Below are 15,560 nucleotides of genomic sequence, written 5' to 3'. Positions count from 1 at the left end.
GAATCCTCTTAAGCGTTAGGTATCAGTGCGTGTGTGAGTGCAGAGCTTGTTGGCAGTTCTCCTTTTCCTGCATCCAGTCTTGAAGCCTAGCGCTGTGGCAGCCCTCCTAATAATAAGCAACCAGCATGAGAATGAAGAGCTGACAGCTAAGCATGGTCAAAACACAAGGCTGGAATGAACCTGAGTCCTGAGTTATATTTTTAGCTCACTGACCCAGTTCTGAGACTGTCTGCTTCTGAAATTCTTGTAAAATAAATACAAAAATGTTATTATAGCTTAAACCACCATTCACAGAGTTTTCTGTTACTTTCCACCAGAGCATTCTTAACCAGTGCTTCAAGTTAAGAACACTTTTTTTCCTCTTCCTAGTTTTATAAGTATTATTAAAACCAGAAATGAATGTCATGATCAATCACATATCTTTTCAAATATAAATTTCAAAGAACAACAGCAAATACTTAAATAATGCCAAATATGTGGAAGGCATTGTTCTAAGTTTTTACATTTATTAATTTTTTTTTTTTTTTTTTTTTTTTTTTTGCGGTACGCGGGCCTCTCACTGTCGTGGCCTCTCCCATTGCGGAGCACAGGCTCCAGACGTGCAGGCTCAGCAGCCATGGCCCACGGGCCCAGCCGCTCCGCGGCATGTGGGATCCTCCCAGACCCGGGACACGAACCCGCGTCCCCTGCATCGGCAGGCGGACTCTCAACCACTGCGCCCCCAGGGAAGCCCTACATTTATTAACTAATGTAATCTTTATAAAAACCCTATGGGGTAGATATTATTATTATCCATATTTTTTTAAAAATGAGGAAATTGAGACACAGAGAGGTTAGGTAAATTGCCTAAGGTCACATAGCTAGTAAGTGACAGAGTCAGTATTTGAACCTATACAGTTTGGCTCCAGGATCCTGGATCTTAGTCTACCTCTAGCACTTATTATAGTATTGAAAAAATGATACATGGACTACAGTATGTATTTCTCAATTCTAACATTATTTTATTATTAGTTGTCTTTATCATAAGAATTACCAACAGAGCTATTTGACTGAACTAATGGCAAGTGAATATGAATTATTTTATTATTTTTAATTGAATTATAATTAATATACATATTACATTAGTTTCAGGTATATTACATAGTGATTCAATATTTTTAAATATTATGAAATGATAATAATAAATCTAGTTCCCATCTGTCACCAAAGTTGTTACAATATTATTGACTATATTCCCTCTACTATGCATTACATCCCTGTGACTTATTTATTTTATAGCTGGAAGTTTGTACCTCTTAATCTCCTTCACCTATTTCATCTGTCCCTCAACCCCCCACCCCTCTGGTAACCACCTGTTTGTTCTCTATATATGTGAGTCTGCTTCAGTTTTGTTTGGATTGTTCATCTGTTTTGCTTTTTAGATTCCACGTATAAGTGAAATTATACAGTATTTGTCTTTCTCTGTCTAACTTATTTTACTTCATATAATACCCTCTAGGTCCATCCGTATTGCTGCAAAGGGCAAGATTTTATCATTTTAATGACCGAGTAATATTCCATTGTGTGTGTGTATATATATATATATATATATATATATATATATATATATATATATATATATATATACCACATTTTTATCCATTCATCTATCAATGGACACTTACATTGCTTCCATATCTTGGCTATTGTAAATAGTTCTGCAATGAACCTAGGGGTACCTATATCTTTTCAAATTGTGTTTTCATTTCTTCAGATGAAAACCCAGTAGTGGAATTGCTGGACCATATAGTAGTTCTATTTTTAATTTTTTTTTAGGAAACTTTATACCCTTTTCCATAGTGACTGCACCAATTTACATTCCTACAAACAGTGCATGGAGGTTCCCTTTTTTCCACATCCTCACTAATACTTGCTGTTTCTTGTCTTTTTGATAATAGCCATCCTGATAGGTGTGAGGTGGTATCTCATTGTGATTTTGATTTGCATTTCCCTGATGATTAGTGACACTGAGCACATTTTCATGTGTCTATTGGCCATCTGTATATTTCCCTTGGAAAAATGTCTATTCAGGTCCTATGCCCATTTAAAAAGCAGGTTGTTTGGTTTTTTTGATATTGAGTTGTGTGAATCCTTTATATATTTTGGATATCAACCCCTTACTGGATATATCATTTGCAGATATTCTCCAGTTCAGTAGATTGCCTTTCATTTTGGTTGCTGGTTTCCTTCCCTGTGTGAAAGCTTTTTAGTTTGGTGTAGTCCCATGTGCTTAATTTTGCTCTTGTTTCCCTTGCCTGAAGAGGCATACCCAAAAATATGTTGCTAAGACCAGTGTCAAAGAGATTACTGTCTATATATTCTTCTAGAAGTTTTATGGTTTCAGGTCTCACATTTCAGTCTTTAATCCATTTTGAGTTTATTTTTGTATATGGTATAAAAAGAAGTCCAGTTTCATTTTTTTGAATGTAGCTGTCCAGTTTCCCCAACATCATTTATTGAAGAGACTGTCTTTTTCCCATTGGATATTCTTACCTCCATTGTCATAAATTAATTGACCATATAAGTGTGGATTCATTTCTGAGCTCTCTATTCCGTTTCATTGATCCATGTGTCTGTTTTTGTTCCAGTTTCATAATGTTTTGATTATTGTAACTTTGTATTATAGTTCAAAATCAGGAAGTGTGGTATCTTCTTTCTTAAGATTGTTTTGGCTACTTGGGCTCCTTTGTGGACCCATACAAATTTTAGGGTTATTTGTTTTAGTTCTGTGAAAAATGCCATAGATATTTTGATAGGGATTGCATTGAATCTGTAGATTGCTTTGAGGAGTATGGACATTTTAACGATATTGTTTCTTCCAGTCCATGAGCACTTTTTTTTTTTCTGTTTATTTGTGTTGTCTTTAATTTGTTTCTTCAAAGTCTTCTAGTTTTCACAGTATAGGTCTTTCACCTTATTGGTTAAATTAAATTCCTAGGAATTTTTTTTTTTTGGATGCAACTGTAAATGGGATTGTTTTCTTCATTTCTCTTTGTGATGGTTCATTATTAGTATATAGAAATGCAACAGATTTCTGTATATTATTTTTGTATCCTGCAACTTTACTGAATTCGTTTATTAGTTCTAATAATTTTTTTTGGTGGATATTAATTCAGTATTTTAATGTCAGTTACATAATTTGCTGTAAAAAGAGAGCACCAGTAAAATTCAATTGATCAAGCTTCAAAGCAAATCTTAGTTTTTCATACTCAATTTATTTTCTTAAAAAGTTTCATTCACAAATTCATTTCTTAGACTTTTTGTTTCTGAGACTCGCAAGAATAATATCCTTTTCTTATTCTTCCTAAAGTTAGAGTTATAATAGATGAATTAAGGCAATTTTCCCCATTTGCTATTTTATATATATTTTAAATATAAGACCTGAAACCATAAAACTTCTAGAAGAAAACATAGGCAATAAACTCTTTGACATTGGAGTTAGCAATATTTTTTTGAATATGTCTCTTCAGGCAAGAAACAAAAGCAAAATTAAACAAATGGAAATGAGACTACATCAAACTAAAAAACTTTTGTACAATGAAGGAAACTATCAAGAAAACAAAAAGGCCACCTACTGAAGAATGGTCAAAAATATTTGTAAATGATATATCTGACATCGGGTTAATCTCCCAACTATACAGAGAACTCATACAAGTTGACATCAAAAAAACCCCAAAGAACCTAATTAAAAAATTGGCAGAGTATATGAACATTTTTAAAAGAAGACATACAGGTGGCCAACAGGCACATGAAAAAAAAAATACTCATCATTACTAATCATCAAGGAAATGCAAATCTAAACCACAATGAGATATCACCTCACACCTATCAGAATAGATATTATCAAAAAGACAACATATAACAAGTGTCAATGAGGATATGGAGAAAAAAGAACCCTTATGTATTGGGTTGGCCAAAAAGTTCATTTGGTTCTAAGTAAAACAAAAAGACACATTTTTCATTTTCATGAAGAACTTTATTGAACAACATATTCACTAACCAAACTAACTTTTTGGACAACCCAATACTATTGGTGGGAATGTAAATTGGTGCAGCCACTATGGAAAACAATGTGAAGTTCCTCAAAAAATTAAAAATAGAATTATCTTATGACCCAACAATTCCACTCCTAGGTATTTATCCAAAGAAAAGGAAAACATTAATTTGTAAGGATATATGCTCCCCTATGTTCATAATAGTCAAGATATGGAAGCAACCTAAGCTCCAATAGTAGATGAATGGATAAAGAATAAGTTATCTATATAAAATGGAATATTACTCATCCATGAAAGAGAATGAAATATTGCCATTTGCAACAACATGGATGGACCCTAGAGGATATTATGCTAAGTGAAATAAGTCAGAGAAAGACAAATATGGTGTAATTTCACTTACACATGGAATCTAAAAAAACAAAACAAATGAAGAAATGTAACAAAACAGAAAGATTCATATATACAGGGAACAAACTGATGGTTGCCAGAGGTGGGATAGAAGAGAAATAGGTGAGGGAAATTAAGAAGTACAAACTTCCAGTTACAAAATAAATGAGTCACAGGTATGAAATGTATAGTATAGGGAATATATCAATAATTATGTAATATCTTGGTAAGTTGACAAATGGTAGGTAACTAGACTTAATTGTGATGGTAATTTTGAAATGTATAGAGATATTGAATCACTGCTTTGTGTACCAGGAACATAGTATTGTTATACTTCAAAAACAAATAAACAAACTCTCAGAAAAAGAGATCAGTTTTGTTGTTACCAGAGGTGGAGGTTGGTTGGGGGGTGGATTGGGATGAAGGCAATCAAAATGTACAAACTTCCAGTTGTAAGATAAGTAAGCACTAGGGATATAATGTACAACATGATAAATATAATTAACACTTCTGTGTGTTAATATATGAAAGTTGTTCAGAGAGTAAATCCCAAGTGTTCTCATTGCAAGGAAAATTTTTTTTCCTATTTCTTTAATTTTTTATCTACATGAGATAATGGATGTTCATTAAACGTATTGTGGTAATAATTTCATGATCCACGTAATTCAAATCAGTATGCTCTACACCTTAAACTTATACAGTGCTGTATGTCAATTACATCTCAACAAAAATGGAAGAAAAAAATGTCTGTGAATCTATACAATTAATCCACATTCTGGATAAACACTACAATCTCAATCTGAAATAAATCCATGAATTATCATATGTCTTTGTATGTCTTTGGCAAATATACACACAAGAGATTATATACCTGTTATCTACTATATAAATATAGGGTTTACTTTAGCTATGCCAAACAAAGTCAGAAAAATCAAGATGCTGTAGGCAGAGGATTTATAACATTCACAGGGCTGGGACAGGGGTGTTAATAATGTTCATGCCACAGAAGAAATTAGAAAGAGTAAGATGGACCACAGCAATGAAAACAGTACAATACAGTGAGAGAAACTGAATAAAGGCAACAAGATTTAGAGACTTGAAAGGGAGGCTGGGAAACATTGCTTTGGTACAGAATACAATGGAACCAAGTAAAGAACAAAATAAAAATAAGTTGGTTGAAAAAGGAGACATTCTAGGGAATTCAGGTAAGGAATTTGAGTTTGTTGGGTGTGAGGGTATTTGCAAATGCATATCTCTTCTTCCAGTTTCATGCCTGCAGGAACACAGATGGGAACCTAACAAGAAAAAAAAGGCAAGGTCTTTAGTTGGGGGCTTTAAGGGTGTTACCTTGTTATTATTATTCCTGAAGAGTACCAGCTTTCTATGTTCTTTAGTTTTTCTTTTGTTTCATAATGGCATTTGGGTAAAATTGCCTGTGTAATACCCTCCTAGACACATCAAGTTTTGGGAAAAAACAATACTTTCCTCTTTATGTCATCGCTTCATGGTGGGCCACACTTGGGCTTCTTGGTGTGTTTGGACCATTGTCATGCATAGCTTCCTGTGTGAGGATTAACTCTGAGTACGAGAGGGCATGAGTTCAAATCCAGTTTCTAGCAGTGTACATTTTGGTTCTGTAAGCTTCTGTTTCCTTATTTGTAAAATTTGGAAAACAATTGCACCTAACTCAGAGGTTGTGAGATGTGAAATAAGCATAGTGAATGGAACATAATGAATGTTCAGTAGCTGATATTGGTTCTTTACTATGAACCATCATATAGCCATCCACTCAGTCTTTATCTACCAGTTGCTTTGCTTAATGGCTGAGTATTGTACTGATGGGAAAGCTCGTTCTACTTAATCAAATGTTAACTTAATTCTGGGCACGATGGGGCATTTACCTGGTGTGCTAGTTTAGTTTAGAAAGATAAATAATGTTTGTGCATATTGGTGATAATATTAAAATTACTATAAATCAGGAAAAAAAGTGTATTTTAAAATACACCTATTGTTTGGAACTGCATAGAAACCAATCAGTATGACCTTGTGACTCCAGCAAGATGAGGTTTGGAGTATCATGTAGTCATGAGATTACAGGATGAAGAGAGTCAGGGCAGGCAGGGGCAGAGGTAATGCGTCTGGGACCCTTCTCACCTAAGCAGATCCCACCAATATTTGAAAATGAGAGGAGATCAGTGAAGAAATGGATAATTCACAGGGCTGCATGCAAAGCAGTTTGGGCTGATCGCTTAATGGAGTTATCATACTTTCATCATTCTTCAGATCATCAAGTTCACAAAGCAAATGCAGATGGGCATAGCTTCTGTTGTTGCTACAACTTGATTTGAAAGACATTTATTGAGAGAGTTGCTTTGGCAAAGAAAGAGCAAGAGATAATTTCTTAACGTTTAGGACCATGGTTCTTTATCCCCAATACAAATTGTGCATCATAGTCTTTTACAGCTGCAATTTTTTTTTACTCGTGAAAGAATGAAAACCTTACTTTATTTATTTTTAAAATTTATTTGTCCATGTTCGGTCTCAGTTGTAGCACACGGGCTATTCGTTGTGGCATGCAGGCTCCAGAGCGCAGGGGCTCAGTAGTTGCGGCGTGCGGGTTTAGTTGCCCTGTGGCGTGTGGGATCTTAGTTCCCCAACCAGGGATGGAACCTGCACCCCCTGCATTGGAAGGCAGATTCCTAACCACTGGACCATGAGGGAAGTCCCTGAAAATCTTACTTTAAAAAGACAATAAATTGCTTAGATTTATTTTTGCTTTTAAAGTTCCAGTGATGCATCAACTTTAGTTAAAAGGGAACTTCAAAATCATTCTTTTATTCTATCTTATCTCCCTTGTCTACAGATCTATAATGTACTCAGTCCTCATGTGTAGTTTCTGCTAGTTCAGACTCAAGATATATTGCTTCCACTGTATTCTTTAGAACATTCCATGGCAGAGACTTCAAATTAGTGTATGTATTTTTTCTTCACTTCAACTATATTTAAAGTCTCACCAAATTTTTGTCTTCATCTTAGCTGTATTAAATAAAAACATAACAAAAAAAAAGGCAGGTACCAAATCCCTAATGACTACTGTTTGCTTCTTATTTTTAAGAGAACTTCTTATGATAAAATCAGAATCAGAATATAAATGTGTCACCCTGAAATCTCTTAGCAGTATTGGTAGCTTTTCAAACTACACATTAAAATTTAGTCTTGGATTATTTTTTAACATGTCTTAAGGAATCTGAAGAATTTCTTCACCTTAAGCAATTTGAATAAATGGGATTTTGTAGGGTTTTTGGTTGGGATTTTCTCAGTAGCCTCAAGGAAGGTCTGACTTTCTCATCCATCCTTCTGTAATTAAATGACAGGCATTTAGAGAGATGAGAGGCAGGCTGCCCACTCAGAAGCACCATCTCACCCTTCAGGAAGAGCTCCCAAATTAAGGATCCCAAATATTCCATACAAGTAGCTACATAGAAAAGAATCTGGCACTGCAGAGGTGATCTGGATGCAGTAAGAAATGCAGGAAGATGCGCACAAATAAAGAGTAAGTCTGTAATCTCTAACATGTGCTCTTCCTTGTCTTTGGAGAATTTTAAACACTATTAGAGTTCACTCAATTGCTGTCCTCATCAAAGGCTGAATCACTGCTAACACTTACTAAAGGAAAGTGGATTTTATCTCTTGGTCTCAAGAAAAATTGTTGAGTTTTTTCTCAGTCTCAATGAAAATGGTAGTTTCCCTAGTGGAGGAATTAGGTGGTATAAATTATTTTTGGGAAACTGAGTTTTATCTTGAAGTCTTGCTCTCTTCCATTTACTGGCTATTTGATCTCAGTCACTTTCTAAATCTCTGTCTACCAGTTTCCTGGTCTTTAAAACTGAGATAATAATGGTACATATAAGCGCTTGATAATTGTTCTACATTAATAATTATTGTTAAATTAATACACTGGAGTAACCTCTCTATCTGATGACTTTTGGGTATAAAATGTCTTTGTCTAGTAGGTAAAGGACATTGGGCATTACTGTTGGGCGTGGGATTAAGCTAGGGGTTGAGAAAAATGAAAACATGGTCCTGACCTTAGACACATTAAATTTTATTTTTGTGCATAAAAATATACAGTAAAAAAGTTGTTTTCACTTTTGAAAATTTATTGAGCTATGCACTTTGTATACTTTTAATGCATATTATCTATCAATAAAAAGGTAGAACAGATATGGGGGGGGGGGGAGGGGGAGGGGTGGGCTGTGACGAAGTGGGGGAGTGGCAGGGACATATATACACTATCAAATGTAAATTAGATAGCTGGTGGGAAGCTGCTGCATAGCACAGGGAGATCACCTCTGTGCTGTGTGACCGCCTGGGGGGGTGGGATAGGGAGGGTGGGAGAGAGGGTGATGCAAGAGGGAGGAGATGTGGGAGCATGTGTGTATGTATAACTGATTTAGTTTGTTGTAGAGGGAAAACTAACACACTATTGTAAAACAATTATACTCCAATAAAGATGTTAAAAAAAAAAAAAAAAAAAAAAAAAAAGGTAGAACAAAAAATAAACAATTTCTATGATAATCCTATAATGTGGAATGTGAAAAAATGAAGACATTTATAGCCTAGTTGAAATTAGAAATTAGAATTAATAGCTTCCCTTTTTTTGGAACCACCACACTGATAATAAAGTAGAAATCATCATAAATCACCACTAACCTGGTTACCTTTCAAAAATTGGAGTTGGTTCCCAAACTGGATGAAAATATATGCCTATTTAGGGCTCCCCTGGTGGCGCAGTGGTTAAGAATCTGCCTGCCTATCATCAAAAAAATCTACAAACAATAAATGCTGGAGAGGGTGTGGAGAAAAGGGAACCCTCTTGCACTGCTGGTGGGAATGTAAATTGATACAGCCACTATGGAGAACAGTATGGAGGTTCCTTAAAAAACTAAACATAGAACTGCTATATGACCCAGCAATCCCACTACTGGGCATCTACCCTGAGAAAACCATAATTCAAAAGGAGTCATGTACCACAATGTTCATTGCAGCTCTGTTTACAATAGCCAGGACATGGAAGCAACCTAAGTGTCCAACAACAGATCAATGGATAAAGAAGATGTGGCACATATATACAATGGAATATTACTCAGCCATAAAAAGAAATGAAATTGAGTTATTTGTAGTGAGGTGGATGGACCTAGAGTCTGTCATACAGAGTGAAGTAAGTCGGAAAGAGAAAAACAAATACCGTATGCTAACACATATATATGGAATCTAAAAAAAGAAATGGCTCTGATGAACCTAAGGGCAGGACAGGAATAAAGACGCAGAGCTACTAGAGGATGGACTTGAGGAGACAGGGAGGGGGAAGGGTAAGCTGTGACAAAGTGAGAGAGGGGCATGGACATATATACACTACCAAACGTAAATTAGATAGCTAGTGGGAAGCAGCCGCATAGCACAGGGAGGTCAGCACGGTGCTTTGTGACCACCTAGAGGGGTGGGATAGGGAAGGTGGGAGGAAGACGCAAGAGGGAGGAGATATGGGGATATATGTATATGTATAGCTGATTCACTTTGTTATAAAGCAGAAACTAACACATCATTGTAAAGCAATTATACTCCAATAAAGATGTTAAAAAAAGAAATGACATTTTCACATTGTAAAAAAAAAAAAAAAGAAAGAAAGAAAGAATCCACCTGCCAATGCAGGAGACACGGGCTTGAGCCCTGGTCCGGGAAGATCACACATGCCGTGGAGCAACTAAGCCCGTGCACCACGACTACTGAGCCTGCGCTCTAGAGCCCGTGAGCCACAGCTACTTAGCCCAAGTACCACAACTACTGAAGCCCACGCGCCTCGAGCCCATGCTCCACAACAAGAGAAACCACCGCAATGAGAAGCTGGGGCACACGGCACCCCAGCAAAGAGTAGCCCCCACTCGCTGCAACTAGAGAAAGTCCGCGCACAGCAACAAAGACCCAACACAGCCAAAAATAAATAAATAAAATAAATTTATTTTAACAATAGTTTAAACAAGAGAAAATATATGCCTATTTATAGGACGACCAAAAGAAATGACTTGCTCTTTTGTGTCTACACTATTTGAATATGGCCTCCAAGAAAGTTTCAAGAAAATAAGTCTTCCAGAGGAATTTGCTAAATTAATCTGTGACCCACTAAAAGCAAGAGAGAGTTTTTCTTCTTACTCTAGCAGAGAAGTCCTGGGACAGAATGCCTGACCCTACTCTTTGCGGTATGCGGGCCTCTCACTGCTGTGGCCTCTCCCGTTGCGGAGCACAGGATCCGGACGCGCAGGCTCAGCGCCCATGGCTCACGGGCCTACCCGCTCCGCGGCATGTTGGATCCTCCCGGACCGGGGCACGAACCCGTGTCCTCTGCATCGGCAGGCGGACTCTCAACCACTGCGCCACCAGGGACAGGGAAGCCCCCTACTCTTAATCATATGCCTCTCTCTGAACCAGGCATGGAGTCTAGGGGGATGGAGTTCTCACTGCCTGGCTTATAGCATCATGGGGAGTGAGAGCACTGTGACCCAAAGTCTCCAAGGCAGCATGTTTGGGGAAGATGGTTTCCTCAAGGAAGTGAAGATAGGTGGGCAGTTCGTGTAGTGTGTAAAGAAGTTTAGACGTTCTCCTGCTTGATCACAATTTCAAAGTGGAGACGGGGGACTGCTTTAAAGATAACAGCTGCAGTTCAGGCAGAACCAATGAGGACAGTAGCTATGGCGAAGAGATGTGATAAGAGTGGTCTGATATTAAGATGTAGTGTCTACAGAAGTGACAATGAACTAAAAGTAGGATCCAGGGTTTCCCCAGATATCCAGTTTGGGTGACTCGAGGATAGTGGTGACATTCTTACTGAAAAAAGAGATAAGAATAGAAGTCAGTTGAGACAGAAGGAAGATAATGAGTTTAGTTGTGGACATGATAAGCTGTAGAAAATTATAATAAGTTGGGAAAATATAAGTGAAACCATACAGCAAAGTTAAAAAGCTAGATTCTTTTGACAAATCCAAGATTTACATAATTGAAAACAGAAGGAAAAGAAAAAAGCGAAAGGAGAGTTCAGTAACTGAGTTTCTTCTGGCAAAACAAGTTCATTGTGTAGTCAGCTTTATTTGGGTAATGAAGCAGCTTTTAGCCTTCCATCGAGAATATCTTTGTTTCACTGCGCTTTATCATTACTAAGAATACCACTTTAAAGAATATAATCTTTCTCATTTCAAAGTAATTCATACGTTTTAGGGACAATTTGAGGAAAGCAAAATAAAGCAGTTCATCATGTACAATAATAAATATCTTGACACAGTCCCAGGTTTTCTGTTATTAAAAATAACTTTTGCCATTGTAAGAAACAGCCTAGCAGTACAGAAGATCACCTAATTAAGGTCACTTAAATTTCAATACCTTGAGTAGCCACTGCTAGTATTTAGACTATGTTTTCATGCATTTCATACACACACATTTACACAGGCATACATACACATGTAGATGCAAATTTATTTAAATGGGGTCATATCACATATACTCTTGTATCATGGACATCTCTATATTTTTAAAAATTATCTTGTTATTATGGTTTTTCTGTGTGTTCCTTCTTCTCTTTTTCATTTCTTTATTCTCTCTCCAAAACAACTTAATTATATATATAATTAGTAAAGTATGTATTTTGTAAATATATATATGTTTATATGTGTGTTTATAATGTGTGATATGAAAATATGGAGGAATCAGTCATTGTTTTAAAATTGTTTTTAAAAATTAGGGTCATATTGTAGACACTTTTTGTATTAAGGGGCTTTTCCCCCTTAATAATACACTGTGAAAGTCCCCCCAAGTCAGTTGCATTAGATATAATGTACAAGTGTCTCATCTGCTTGAGAGTAACTTTCCTAGGAGCAGGAACAGTATCATATTTGTTTTCTGTAGGACCCAGTATCTCACAGCATATAGCAGGGACTTGAGAATGAATATGCTGATATTATCAATAAGTTTGAAGCCAAGCACTTGAGAATAAAAATATCTGGGCTGAGCAATTTGTCAAAGCTTATTTATGTGAAGCATGAAGTAACTTAACACTCCACGAGACTGATAATACTTTTACTCCCATTTCACACATGAAGAAAATGAGGTGCATAGACTTAAAATCACTTTTCCAAGAATAAAAAACCTGCCATTGCAAGCTACTGCCCTCCACTCTCACAAATGCCAAATGGTTGTTTTGTAAAGTAAATGGTAACCATGATAAAAATCAACACGCCCCTCTTGTAAGAGGGTACTTCATCTTGAGGACTCACACCACATTCTTTGCCTGGAGCTTTTCACGCTTCTCCCATGGTCACAGTTTTCCTCTTTAGAGGTCTTCTACGGTGTGTAGCGGACATCAATTTTCACATTCCATTTACAGAGGAGAATAATGAGACACAATGAGGTTAAGTTATTTGATCAAATGACCTACGGGAAGTCAGTAAAGGAAAGAGAGGAAACAGTCCTATTGATCCCCAGGCTAGAATTCTGCCTCCCAATTAAACCTGAATTCTGGAAAACCCCACACAGCTTAAGTTTTGTTATAAATGTGAATCTCAGCACTTCATTTATAGCTGCTAAGGGGAAGAAAAGCGGGAAATGTGGTGCCTGGATTGGAGCTGGTGCGTCGTTGGGAATGCAGAGCCAGGCTGCATCTCTCCTGAGCTGCGTGTGCTGTGCAGATGGCCTGCATCAGAGTCTCCCAGGGAGCTTGTTGACAAGCAGAGCCTGGGTCCACCCACTGAATCAGAATCTGGACGGTGGAGTCTGGAATTTGGGGGATGCACTCTGCGGTATACACTTTTAATAAACATGTCAGATAACTTTCATGCATGCTAATATTTGAGCACAATTGCTGTGTCCTCCAAAGGACCCTCTCGGGCGTCCTGGCTTAGTGGGAAAGGCAGCTGTTTCCTGCACTACAGGCTTTTGGGGAAGTTACTTAAATTCCCTGATTCTTGGTTTCCACATCCATAAAATGGGGATAATAGCACTCATTAACGCATAGGGTTATTATAAAATTAAAAGTAATGTATGTAAAGATTCTGGCACTCAGTGATTAACTCTGAAGGGCCTTCAGCCTAAATCATAATAAGAGCAAACTCTTGTGAAGGTATCTTGGAAAACATGAACCTGATTAATTTCGTGTGGTTTTCAGTTGGGAAAGAATTTTGAAGAAAGGAAGTTAGAAATCCAGTGATAATGCAGTGACTAACCCCTAATGAAGGTCAAGATTTTCAAAACCTATGTGAGGGCTTCCCTGGTGGCGCAGTGGTTGAGAGTCCGCCTGCCGATGCAGGGGACACGGGTTCGTGCCCCGGTCCGGGAAGATCCCACATGCCGCAGAGTGGCTGGGCCCGTGAGCCATGGCCGCTGAGCCTGCGCGTCCGGAGCCTGTGCTCTGCAACGGGAGAGGCCACAACAGTGAGAGGCCCGCGTACCGCAAAAAAAAAAAACAAACCTATGTGAGGCACCAGAACTCCCTCATGGCATTTTTTAGGAACAGACAGACAGGTAACAATAACAGGAAAGCAGACCCAGGCACAGGCATAGAGCAGAAGAGGGCAGCTGTGAAGTACATTCAGATGGGGTGGTACTATTCAGATAATGGTGGTAAAAGTATGTTGAATTAGGAGCCAAAAGGTGAAGCAGTGATGCCAGACAAACTGGAACAGAGCAGCACAAATATAGGCCTCTGGGAAAAGATTAGGGTATGTGCCAAATTAGAAAAACAAAAAACACAGGACCCTCATGAATTATAACTTTGTGAATGCATGTGATAGAAAAAATTCATACGTTTTTCTCAAAAAGCGAAGCAAACAAAAAATGAAATTTAGAAGCAATTCTGATGAACAATGTGAGAAATTTTATCAAGGGAGCTTTTTCGATGTGACTAGGAGTGCGTCACCACCTCCCTTTTAGCTTTAGAGATCTCGACTGTGAAAAGAGTGACTAATTGCTTCTTAAGGCCTGTTTCAGTGGGAAAATCCCCTGATTCCGTAATAACATAATAATCTGCTGGCTTTCCACTAATTTTGTTTAAGTCCTATCTGAATTAGGAATTTTAACAAAAGATCATTTCCATTGGTAGGTTTCCTAAGTTGTGCATCTTGTTTTATGTTCTAGTATGCATTGTTCCTTTCTACAAAACCAAGTTAATCAAATTGTGGGAAGAAAATATGAACAGTTACCATTTTTGAGTGCTTAGGCACTTAGGTTCAACTAATTTAGGCTTAGTTAACTTAGGCTGGGCACTTAGTGAAATCCTAAAGGTAAGTATCAATGCTATTATGATGCCCATTTTATTTATGAGGAAATTGAGGAGCAGGTTAAAAATCACCAAGCTGGTCAGAGTCAGAGGGGGCATTGGATCCATGCCTCAGTCTATGCACTAATTACAATTTGGAGGGAGGGAGGGGCTGCTCCCTGTTGTTCAACTGAAGAATTTAGGAGGGAAGGTCTTGATTCCATCAGCAACTGGAGAAACCTTAACTTGTGTTAGATTCTGTTATACATCCACTCCTGTATTTGCCCTGCTTTCTATTCCTGGAATCATCCCCTCAGAGACCCAAAGGGTAACATTACAACAATGAAGCGAGCCATCTGTCACTGAATGTTTTGGCTACAAAGTTTTATTTTGGATCCAGTAGGCGGGGGTGGGGGTGTGGGGTGTGGGGCGGTGATCTGACAGGGATTCTGCAGGGTGAAGTCCAGGGCAAGGGTCTGGTAATGACTTTGCTTCCACCCCTGAAGGGCTTCCACCTGCCTGCTCCTTAAGCTTATTTTGATGCTCCGGGAAATATTAGCAGGAAATGATTCTGTCTACTGTCATACTGCTTCACTTTTGTTATCTGGAATGGAGAACTTACCTGATGACGTAGAGGGGAAAGAAACAAAATGTTTTCAACGATGGGGCTTCGGGTTAGAGCCCTGGTCTGGGAAGATACCACATGCCGGGGAGCAACTAAGCCCATGCACCACAAATACTGAGGCTACCCTCCAGAGCCCGCGAGCCACAACTACTGAGCCCACGTGCCTAGAGCCCGTGCTCCACAACAAGAGAAGCCACCAGGGTGAGAAGCCTGTGCA

General features: G+C 37.9%; 1 protein-coding gene across 11 annotated transcripts in view; it reads left to right on the top strand.

Moving 5' to 3' along the window:
* The window catches only part of LMNTD1 (lamin tail domain containing 1), a 458,342-nt gene that overhangs the window by 87,966 nt on the left and 354,816 nt on the right, over positions 1-15,560 (top strand). The window contains exon 1 of one of the 11 annotated variants that reach the window (XM_067008914.1): positions 7,920-7,974. The exons of the other annotated variants lie outside the window; for them this stretch is intronic. The gene's annotated coding sequence lies outside the window, so the exon portion shown is untranslated. Of the gene's footprint in view, positions 1-7,919; positions 7,975-15,560 lie in introns of those variants that run through there. 11 annotated transcript variants of the gene reach the window in all.

Source organism: Kogia breviceps, chromosome 12 (genome assembly GCF_026419965.1).
Source record: "Kogia breviceps isolate mKogBre1 chromosome 12, mKogBre1 haplotype 1, whole genome shotgun sequence".
NCBI classification, from domain to species: domain Eukaryota; kingdom Metazoa; phylum Chordata; class Mammalia; order Artiodactyla; family Physeteridae; genus Kogia; species Kogia breviceps.
This window is presented reverse-complemented; position numbering and strand designations above follow the sequence as displayed.